This window comes from Branchiostoma belcheri, unplaced genomic scaffold (genome assembly GCF_001625305.1).
Source record: "Branchiostoma belcheri isolate BF01 breed outbred unplaced genomic scaffold, Haploidv18h27 scaffold530, whole genome shotgun sequence".
NCBI lineage: Eukaryota > Metazoa > Chordata > Leptocardii > Amphioxiformes > Branchiostomatidae > Branchiostoma > Branchiostoma belcheri.
The window spans coordinates 124-10482 of record NW_017804166.1 but is presented as its reverse complement, the minus strand read 5'-3'; the positions used below and the strand labels follow the sequence as shown (position 1 = coordinate 10482).

Here is a 10359-nt window from a genome sequence, read left to right as displayed (position 1 = left end):
CAGCTGAAGCAATTATCACCAGAAGGCCGCTGCACAGTGCAAGCCAAAACATTGGACTGGACTTTCTCTTGTTCCACATTTCCCTTGCGCCATCTAGGATTTATTGAAATATAAACCTCTTAGTCTTAGTCCTGCAAAGTTACATTCGTATATTGAAAGACTGGACCGTGCGTTTAAAACTGCTTTATCTGTAACATTAGAGGGATACAAGGTAAATTTCCTAGTCATTTTTATTCCTATACAAAGTAACTTAAAGTTAAATCAACTCTTGGCAACACCATTTCAAATAAGTCCCATTCCGAAGTGTAGGTAACAACATATGACGCCTTACTAGTGTACGTAAATGCTTGAAACACAGCTGTCAGCCATGTTTGTTTCTGGTAATTTGTGGCACCTCAAACTGATTGTACCTCGTGTGGGCTCTGAATGCCAACCAGGAATGTCAGCAATATTAGATAATTGCTCAAATATGTTGAAAAGTGTTATATAAATCATAATCCCAATACTACTTTTTCAATATTTTAATTTTGGTGCAAAAATGTTACATAATGCTCCTTTAATTCATATTCAAGACCAAAAGAAATTTTTAAGAAAAACTCGAGTGCAATGTTGTTTTTTCTCTGTATTTACAAAAAAAATCAGTATTATATATTGGTATATATTTGTTTGCATGGTGAAGCATCTATGTTTAACTACTTGTTAATGTTTAACTACTTGTTATTAAGGTAAATGTGCATGATGACGAGCAAATTTATTTGCACATACTTGTGATATTGTGACGACAGCCACGTGCATCTCTATCTTCCTCTCCGCTGTTACCATCTTCTGTGTAGGACGTGCCGGAGTTCGGTTCTTTATCGTGCTCTTCTCCGGGGTACACCACGTCGTCTCCCGTGTCAGGGTGACGAGGCGGGCGTTCATCGGGCACAGCTTCTAGCGGCCCCGGGCCAGGTATCGCATTTACACCGCCATGCTCTAGATCCATGTCTTCGTACTCTCTGTCCGACTCGTCCTCAACTCCGTCAACGTGTTCCTTCTGGTTGTCGAAATGGTAAGGCTGTCCTGGCGTCGGAGTAACGTTACTTCCACCGGCCACATCTTCATCACACTGCTTTGTTGACAAAGAAGTCATTGCAAAAATGCTTTCTCCCTGGCGATCATACTCTCTGTCTGATTCTTCGTTCCTTCCGTCCACTTGTTTCTTGTCTCCCATGAAAAGCTGGCGAGTTGTGGGGACATCAGCTGCAGTGTGTTGCAACCATGGGCCACAGACTAAACCCAAGTCTTCGTGCTTTGTTCCTGAATGCTCCTCAGTGTAGCGGGGCTCCATGTTTGCTATGGATAACAAAATAACAGAACAGCCACCCACCTGATCTGTCGCAACTGACGTGTGAAAAAGATCACGAGACTAATGTTAATCAAAGCACATTAGCATATGCATTGCTACTCGCAGTTGTTTTAAGTTGACACGATGAAAACATAGAGCAGACTAATCTTGACCCTATTCAGACCGGTCTTTTTCAGTCATCCAAGGACGGGGGGGGGGGGTATCAAATTATATATTGCTAAATCTTTTACCCCTTGTCCTGTGGAGCCCGACAATTGTTGTTTTATATATACAGTGCCATCTGTATAACACTCTGAATAGGTACAATTTGGGGGTATTTCTTGTGCAACGCATCGCACCGCAGCGAAACGCAACGAATATGGAAGTAACTATGCTACCGCAGGGCAAAAAAAAGTCGGGGGTCTATGACCTGATTTAGACAAGAAATTATTGCAAAATATTGTGTAAACTAGAAAGGCCGACATGTGCTCAAGAGCAAATACAACACATTTCACCCATTCTTCCTCCCCATTCCAAATTCCCCCTAGAAAGGCCAACAGTTGGTCAGGAGTAAATGCAGCATGGCTTCATCACATCCCCCGTATCAAAAACGGATCTATCCCCCTCCTGCACAAATAGATTGTTCCTAAATCACCCCTGTTCAAAATATGAACTGTTCCAACAGTCTATACCCCCATGCAGCAATGGGATCTTCCAACCCTTTCTGCTGTTGGAACATGTAGAGCCCTGGTAGAATCCGAGTGTTCTATTTAGAACTGTCAGTTGGGCCCTGGGCCTATCACCGCACCTCAAGCTGACGGCGTGGAGGCGGCAGTACGGGGACGTCTTCACCGTCAGGATGGGGATGGAAGATGTGGTGGTTCTGAACGGCTACACTGCCGTCAAGGACGCGCTCGTGGACAGATCCGAACTGTTCGCGTCTAGGCCGCCAAACTACTTGCTTGATGCTGTCTTTGGTTTCAGAAAGGGTAACCATTCCTTTCTTTTTCTTTAAATATCAATTCAGCATTTTTGTTCTACGCACTACTAGTATAGTTAACTATAACTATAACTATGACTATAAGCATACTACAACATAGGTTATTTTTGGTGAGGAAGCAAAGGACAGTAAATAGCAAGATTTGTAAATTTCCTTTAAACGTGGTGCCCTGTATATGTGCGATTTGGGGGTGTTTCTCGTGCAACGCATCACACCGCAGCGAAACGCAACGAATGCGAAAGTAACTACGCCGCCGCAGGGCAAAAAAAGTCAAGGGTCTGCAACCTGATTAAGACATGAAATTATTTGAAAATATTGTGTAAAAATTGCCAGCAGGACAAGGGTTTAGCCGGCCACCCTACAACCAGCCGCTTTCTCTCGGCGGCTGGTTGTAGGATGGCCGGCTATGCAGAATGTGGGACTATTCATTATCCACTGCCTTCAAAGAAGAAGTCGAACCCCTTAATAGCTAGAGTAGTAGAAGAAGTAGAGGTTTTTCCAGACAGATTGTTACCTGTCTCCTGTTTCTGTATACTTGACTGTACAAGCAATTAGACTGTACACGCACACACACACACGCACACTCACGCACACACACACACGCACACACACACACACACACACACACACACACACGCACACACACACACGCACACACACGCACACACACACACACACGCACACACACACATGCACACACGCACACACACACACACGCGAATGCTTACGAAAACACAACCTCTTTTGCGAAGGTAAAACTATCAACCTACTCGCCCTGCAACCGTCTATGCTTGACAATTATAAACGCAAACTCACTGACAAGCCCAAAACATGTACAACGTAACACCTCCGTACCCGGAAATAATCATCCTAACACTGTAAGCGACTTGGCCTTGTAGGGACGAAAGGCTTTAGTTATCACTCAGGAATAATAGTCTTTAGCTTACCGCTGAAGATGAGCTCGCCTTTTAAGGGACAGACTTTCTTTCCCCATTCAACGAAGAATTGTCTTGGATGGAAATGCGTCTTGTTTTTTATGTCATTGTGATCGAGAAGACCTGCATTCAACGGAAAAAAAAACTCATACTCAAACTCAACTTATATCATTACAGAAATTGAGCATAGCAAGGATCTGACCGGGAACTACAAGCCGATATCGAATAATTCAGATTGAAATACATTGGTTGCCTTTCCTTTGTATGTCGCTAGATGACGAGAAAAATACCTGATATATTCATAATGCACAGTTATGTGTGAAGACATATGGTAATGTAGGAATAACCACATTATAATAACATTTCTGGAACATTACAGTGTCCGTGTTTATATTATATTCTGTGTGGAAAACGTCTGGGATCATAGCATAAGCAACTGCATATTTTTAGTTTAATTTATATATTGGTTGCACATGTGTATTTTGTCAATTATATAGTAAGAAATACTATCCTTAAAACATGGCTGTAAATGTATGTGAGATTCGATACGTACCTTTTTCTGACTGTAGCCTCTTTGAATGTATTTCACCAAGGTCTGCAATATTCAGGGCAGGATCTCGTCCTTGCTTTTATAATGAAAATAAAGATTGGACATGGACAGAATAATTACAATCATTACAACCGTAATCTTCTATATTTCATGTCGTACCTTGTTTAATCTAGATCCATGGTGTAATTCCTAGAAGAATATGCCTGGTGGTACTTAAGAGGTATTTGTTTATTTATTTATTTGTTTATTTAACCAGAGAACATATGTTTTCAATGCACCCTTGAGGGCAATCCCCAAACGCAATAAAATAATAACAATATAATACAACATAAAGTAATCACTGAAGAAACTTATGTACAATCAAGGGGCAAATTAAAATAAGGTAACTTTAAATTAAGCACGAACTTAAGTAACAGAAGAATACATCAGGCATACATCAAATAATATCAAATCAATCATACAGGCATCAAATTAATAATAAGTGAAATGATGGAAATTTCCATATCAATGTACAATTGGCAGGCAGTCTTGTTTGTATATTTGTTTGAAACGTAAGAGCTCGAGTGTACTGCCGATTTCAGGTGATATGGTAGATTGTTCTAAAGAATTACGCCAGAGTACGAGAAAGCTTGCTTTCTGTACTCCAGTTGAACTTTTGGCAACTGTAGTCCTCCTTGTATTTATGTTTCAAAGGTATAACTAAGTCCATCAACGCTAATCTTGTATTCCATCGGAAAACTGGCGTTACATCCGATATCTTTTTGACTAAAACCACAACTGTTGAACAGGCCACGATACCTTTAAAATGTCCCATTCATCGGCGGCAAGTGCAGAAGACAAAAACAGCATCACCCAAATTATCATCGTGCGATCTCACAAGTACAAATGTATCCAGCATATTTTGCTAAAAACGTGCTAAAAACGACACCTTTCAGATGATGGCTTCTGCGCATGTCATTCTGATAGTTGTTTGTAATGGCTATACATATGTATGGCGTGTGACGAGAGCTACCTCAAACATGTCGACTTCAAATGACATCAAATTTCAACGAGCTTGACCAAAATGCCAAACGTACATATGGGCTCAGTGGGTAACCTAATATGTATGTGGTTTTATTCAACGTTTTCTTCTATGTATCTAAGACACAATACACTTCGTTTAAAAGTCTTATTGGGGCCTCATATATATATATATATATATACACATATAGTACGATACAAATTATAAAAAAGGGCAAGCTAATAAATGTCGTAAATGTAACGTCAGCTGTGGGAAAATTAGAACAGCTTTAACATATGTCCTCCTTGGCCGTATCAAAGAATGTACCCAGTGTTTGTTCAGCGCGATATCTTTAGGTGCTTACTTGAAACAGGGGGTCTGAATATATTTACTTGGCTTATTTACTGCCGCTGTAAAAGTAAAACCAATTTACTTTTGTAGCGGCAGTGGCTCCGGTAGATACGGCAATGTCAATATTGAGCTGCCATGCATATGGTGCCTTCGTACCTTCTGTCGACAATGCAAAGTCAACAAGGTCAGTGTATTGTTAAGGCTTCTCCGCCGAAACCACACCTAGTCTCTAATAAATTATAATACCCCCATTCCACTTGACGGCGCTCACTCTGCGACCTGAAATTGGTCGGAGCGCAGAAGGAGCGCAGTAAGAACGCCAAGGTCACCATGATTGACACATGAGTCATGGTTCAGACTGTTGTGCGCTTTCACGGCGCTCTGTCTGCGCTCATTGTTGGATCGCCGTCCCGGGCGAGGGTATGGACCGGTTTAAGAAACGTTTAGCTGTAATTAAAAGTGTTACAAAGTCTTACAATGAACATCAGAACATGTGATAGAGAAATTAGGAGCTATTTTTGAAGCTTTGGATCACTGTTTTAATGATAATGTTCACCGCATCCATTTACGAAGCTGCCTGTGATAGGTGAATAGGCTAATTTTATCACTTCAACTTCAGCATCTATGCCAGTATCTGGCTAGCAGTGGTCACATCCCACCAATCAAAACACAGTGCGTCATCAGCAAAAGTCGCTGTACAAGAACGACTACCGGAGGTTTCTGGGGAGCCTATAGTAAACATGTACAATGCAAACAAGCCCAGCTTTGTTACACCATTGAGTTGAAGTTGATGAAGGTGACTGAAATCTTTTGTGACAAGATGTGGATAGTATTTGCTGCATTTCTGTCGGTTGCTGGAGTCAAATGTGCGCATAATGCGTCAAATAAATTCTCAAGCGGAAATAAAGAGGGTCAATTTAATCCAGCGAATAATTTAACGTTATGGGAACACTCTGGGCCTCGGCAAGACTTTTCAGAACACAATTCAGGCCGGGTACTTGACAATCATATAGCCCTTTGCAGTGCCGCCGACCACCGGCACCGCCCGCGTTCGGGGCGGGGCATATCTCTTTATAGTGCCGACTACCACCGGGGCCGCTCGTGTCTCTATACAGGCAGTCAACTGCCCACTCCATTTATGTCATCTTTGCTAACATTTAATGTGTAGCTCTGGGTCATTATACGATCTAGTCGGACCGAATTCTATACGATACGCCAGAATATACGATAATGCGCTATACAATTATGCATTGTTTTTACAATGGTGTGAATGGTAAATGGTTTGGTGATTTTGAATTCTATACAATTACCCGAAATATACAATTAAAATATATACAAATAAGTGGAATCCCCTGTATATATATATATATATATATATATATATATATATATATATATATAGAGAGAGAGAGAGAGAGAGAGAGAGAGAGAGAGAGAGAGAGAGAGAGAGAGAGATTTTATTCCAACATGCAATCACAACATGTGGTGACGCCAGTTTTTTCAACTTATAGCCACCAACACAGGGCACAATACAATAACTTTCTTAAGGGCACAAGATCGGTACGTACGAACGGGGCACGCGTGTCACCCGTACTCGCACGTGCGGGTGATGAATCCGCAGACTGCACGCAGAAAAAGTTTTACACGCACTTATAGTTCTACGGCGTGTCTGCATGCTTCCGAATCCGAAAGGATTCCGTACGGAGGTGGTACTCACCACGCACGGATGTCCTACGTTTGCCCACATTTTGGCACGTAGACAGCACGCAGAAGCACGTACGGCTGGTTGTGACCGAGGCTTTAACCAATGAAGTCCATATTAGTCTTAATCAGATTCGTACAACCACACATGAAAGGGTCCCTGATGCAATATTTTGTTAAATTATATATCAGATGAATAAAAGTAGGAATACATGTCTTATTTTACTTAATTTTTACACTTAAACATGCAGCTCTGAAAGCAGTGTCATTTGATAACAGTGTAGCTGCTATAAAAAAGAGAATTTTCACCAAAACCTTGTCTTCATAACAATTTTCTTTCATATAGACTGTTGCAAGCAATATGTGGTATAGCATGCGCCTCATGGCTATTTACATGAGAATGCTTCTGTTCTTCTGTTATTTCGTGGCCGTTAAGCAGTCTGGTAAAAATAAACGTGGCTCGTCAATACTTCCCTGAGAATGCTTTTATCATTTCAATACTGTCAATTAACATTCGGTAAAGCGACCGGCTCGTGAATTTTTTCTTTCCTGGGAATGCTTTCATTGTTTTACGCCGCCGCCGTTTGGACCGTGCTGATTGGTCAACGTTTCTCCCTGGCTTGCAAAGACTTAATTAATCAAAAACCAAGACAAGCTGTGAATTTGGGGCGGGTTAACTAGAGCACTCCGGAGCCACGGCAGAGAACAGAGCTGCGGTTTGTGCTGTCCAGGCTAACCTACAGGTGTGTACGAACTCTTTGTAACATCAAAAGGTAAGGGTGATATTGCAATATATAACATGGTGTATTAATGGTTATGGCGATGAAGCTTATGGTAAAAGTCTCGTTGTTGCTGCTTATGCAGCTGCTAGTCCCGCGGGCCGACGCCGGTAGCTGGCAGAGCTGCCGTGAAGTGCCCGTGGCGAAGTATGGTGTAGGTGACAGCGGTAGTGATTGTCGTGAGTACCGGTATGCCATTGGAGTGTACCGGTACAAGTGGAACGAGGACCCGTTTGAGTTTTACAGCTACGAGGGCCCCTTTGATACCGTCCCTTTGGGCCAGGTTTTCCAATCTTGCCAGGTCTGCTCAAACGAAACAAGGCCTACCCAGGGGGGTTCTCCTCCACAATCCATAACCGACATCATGATCGTTGAGAACAACGTCTGTAAGCTTGGCCCTGACAAAGCAGAGATCCTGTCTTAGATCCCATGTGGTACAGATTGCAGGCTGTGGTTTGTGGGTTGTAACCTAACGGCAATAGAGGTAGGGGCGTTTGCTAAGTTACCACAGGTATCTACCCTGGTCATCTGGCGGAGCAATGTCCAGACTCTGAAGAACTGCACGTTTGCTGGGATGGAGGGTCTCGAGTATCTGCTGCTGTTGGAGAACAACCTGACACATCTGGAGGTGGGATAGAAAAATCATGCATTCCGTAGTATACTCTTCAGCGATTTGTATTGTCAAGTTGAACATTGCTTGTCGCTTATTTTTCATAGCTTGGATGTCACAGCCTTTTACTTAAACTTGTTTACGGTGTCTTAGTCGCTTTTCTGCTAAAAAAGACACATATTTTATCCGTCTGTATTGAACATGTCTTCAGAATTTGAGGAGGTGAATTGGTTGGCCAAATCTTAGCGAAATATGAGGACAACCAATCATCAAAGGCCCAGGCATTTTATTTGTATGTGAAATCATCACTAGATGCATGGATCCAGTCTTTTAGCAATGAGGTGATAGAGAAAACGTACTAAAGATGAAAAGGCTGACATACCGATCAATCGTTTTTATAATGTATAACAAGTTGTTCTGCTGCAGTGTGGCTGCCTTGATGGGTTGCCCCGGTTGTCAAACATCATCCTGGTGGACAACCAAATCCTGACGATGTCTCCTGACGCTTTCCAGGGGTTGCAGCCGCGGTGGTTTGACGTAAGTGCCAATCTTATCGCTAACGTAGCTCCCGGGACCTTGCAGACGATCAAGTCCGTAGTATATGTCCACGCCGCAGAGAACAAACTCCGGTCGATCGGCGTGGGGATGTTCTACGGGCTTGAGCGGCTGGAGGTCCTGAACCTGCAGGGTAACAGAATCTCCCACATTGCTGTGGGCGCGTTCTACTCAAACACGGAATTGACTACCCTAAATCTTGCACCAAACAGGCTGATCTTCCTTTGTGGCGGGTGGTTCAAATCGTCCTTTCCAAACAATATCATAGCCCGTGATAACGGTATTGCAGTTATTGTGTCGGAAGGCAGGGCGTTGCCATTTACCCGGGGAATCCACCTGTCCAACCAGCCACGCTGTACGTGTGCGAATCTATCTATCTATATCTATATGTTGTACTGGACAAGGCCTCAAACTGGGGCATCACGTCCAGGGTCATTGACAATTGCGGCCGGTGGGGTGAGGTGCTCCGTTCAAGGAAAAAAATCAAACAAAAATGTGTTGTGTGCAATAGTAAACATGGCCGCAATGTGTCAGTAATGACTGACTAAGGAGTGGGGAGGCCCATGTGTTGGGCCAACCCCATCCTGAAGATGTCTGTAGTTGGTGCTGAGACTAGATGTGCTGGTAGGTGGAATGATTGGCTTAACGACTACGAGGGGGACTACCCAAAGTTCAAGCAGCGCCAACAAGGCAGTATATTACGCCGAAGGGCGTTATGCCAACTACAAAGTCAGGCACAAATACCTTCGGGCGTTATATTTTAAGCGTAAGACTAGCAACCTTTCCATGTGTACCCCAATACATTGCTGTAGAAACAGCAAGGCTGACTTGCATTCCTATATGCCGTTGAGCATGCACTTTTAAGATACGGGAAATAAAACAACATAACCTGTACTTACCAAAGAGTAACGCACGAACAAGCGACAGCAGGATGGTTTGAAGGCAACGCCGATTGTTGAGTCTTCAGAGTCGGGAATGGTAGAATCAGACTGGTCAACTCTGTTATAAAGAAACCGATTGGGCAGTAAAACCTTGTAGTCGATTGTAAAACGCTTGTAGTCGATTGTACGTTATATAGTAATGAAAGAGATTCATGGATAAGTTCCCAAGCTTTGGTCATTTAAATGAAGTAGAAAAATTCAGATTTCTTATGAAACTTGACAAATCATGTATTATTAGTTCTATATGCTCGTACATATTTAACTGCGTCAAGAAGAGAGAAGAAGTTGAACATGTAAATAGTAGATCGCATTAGTATGTATAGTTTAAGTGCAATTGCTGTACCTTTCTCCTTGTCTATTTATGACCTGTACTTAGCTTGTTAAGAGCACAAATGTACAATAAACACTGGACAAAATAGGTTCAGATACAGTCATATCCGGACCGTTATCTTGTCGTATCTTTTTAGAATACGAGCATATACGAGCGGATGCAAGTCGGATCTGTCACGTATCCGAAATTTCGGATCCTGTTATCCGGACTCTTTTGGATACGACAAAAATCCGAAAGACGTATTTCTCACAGATTCGGGGACGGATTTCAGAGGTATTT

At 42.5% G+C, this 10359-nt stretch overlaps 1 pseudogene; it reads left to right on the top strand.

Moving 5' to 3' along the window:
- Positions 1 to 7680: 7680 nt before the first annotated feature.
- LOC109481031 lies at positions 7681 to 9501 on the top strand (annotated as a pseudogene).
- The last annotated feature ends 858 nt before the right edge of the window (positions 9502 to 10359 follow it).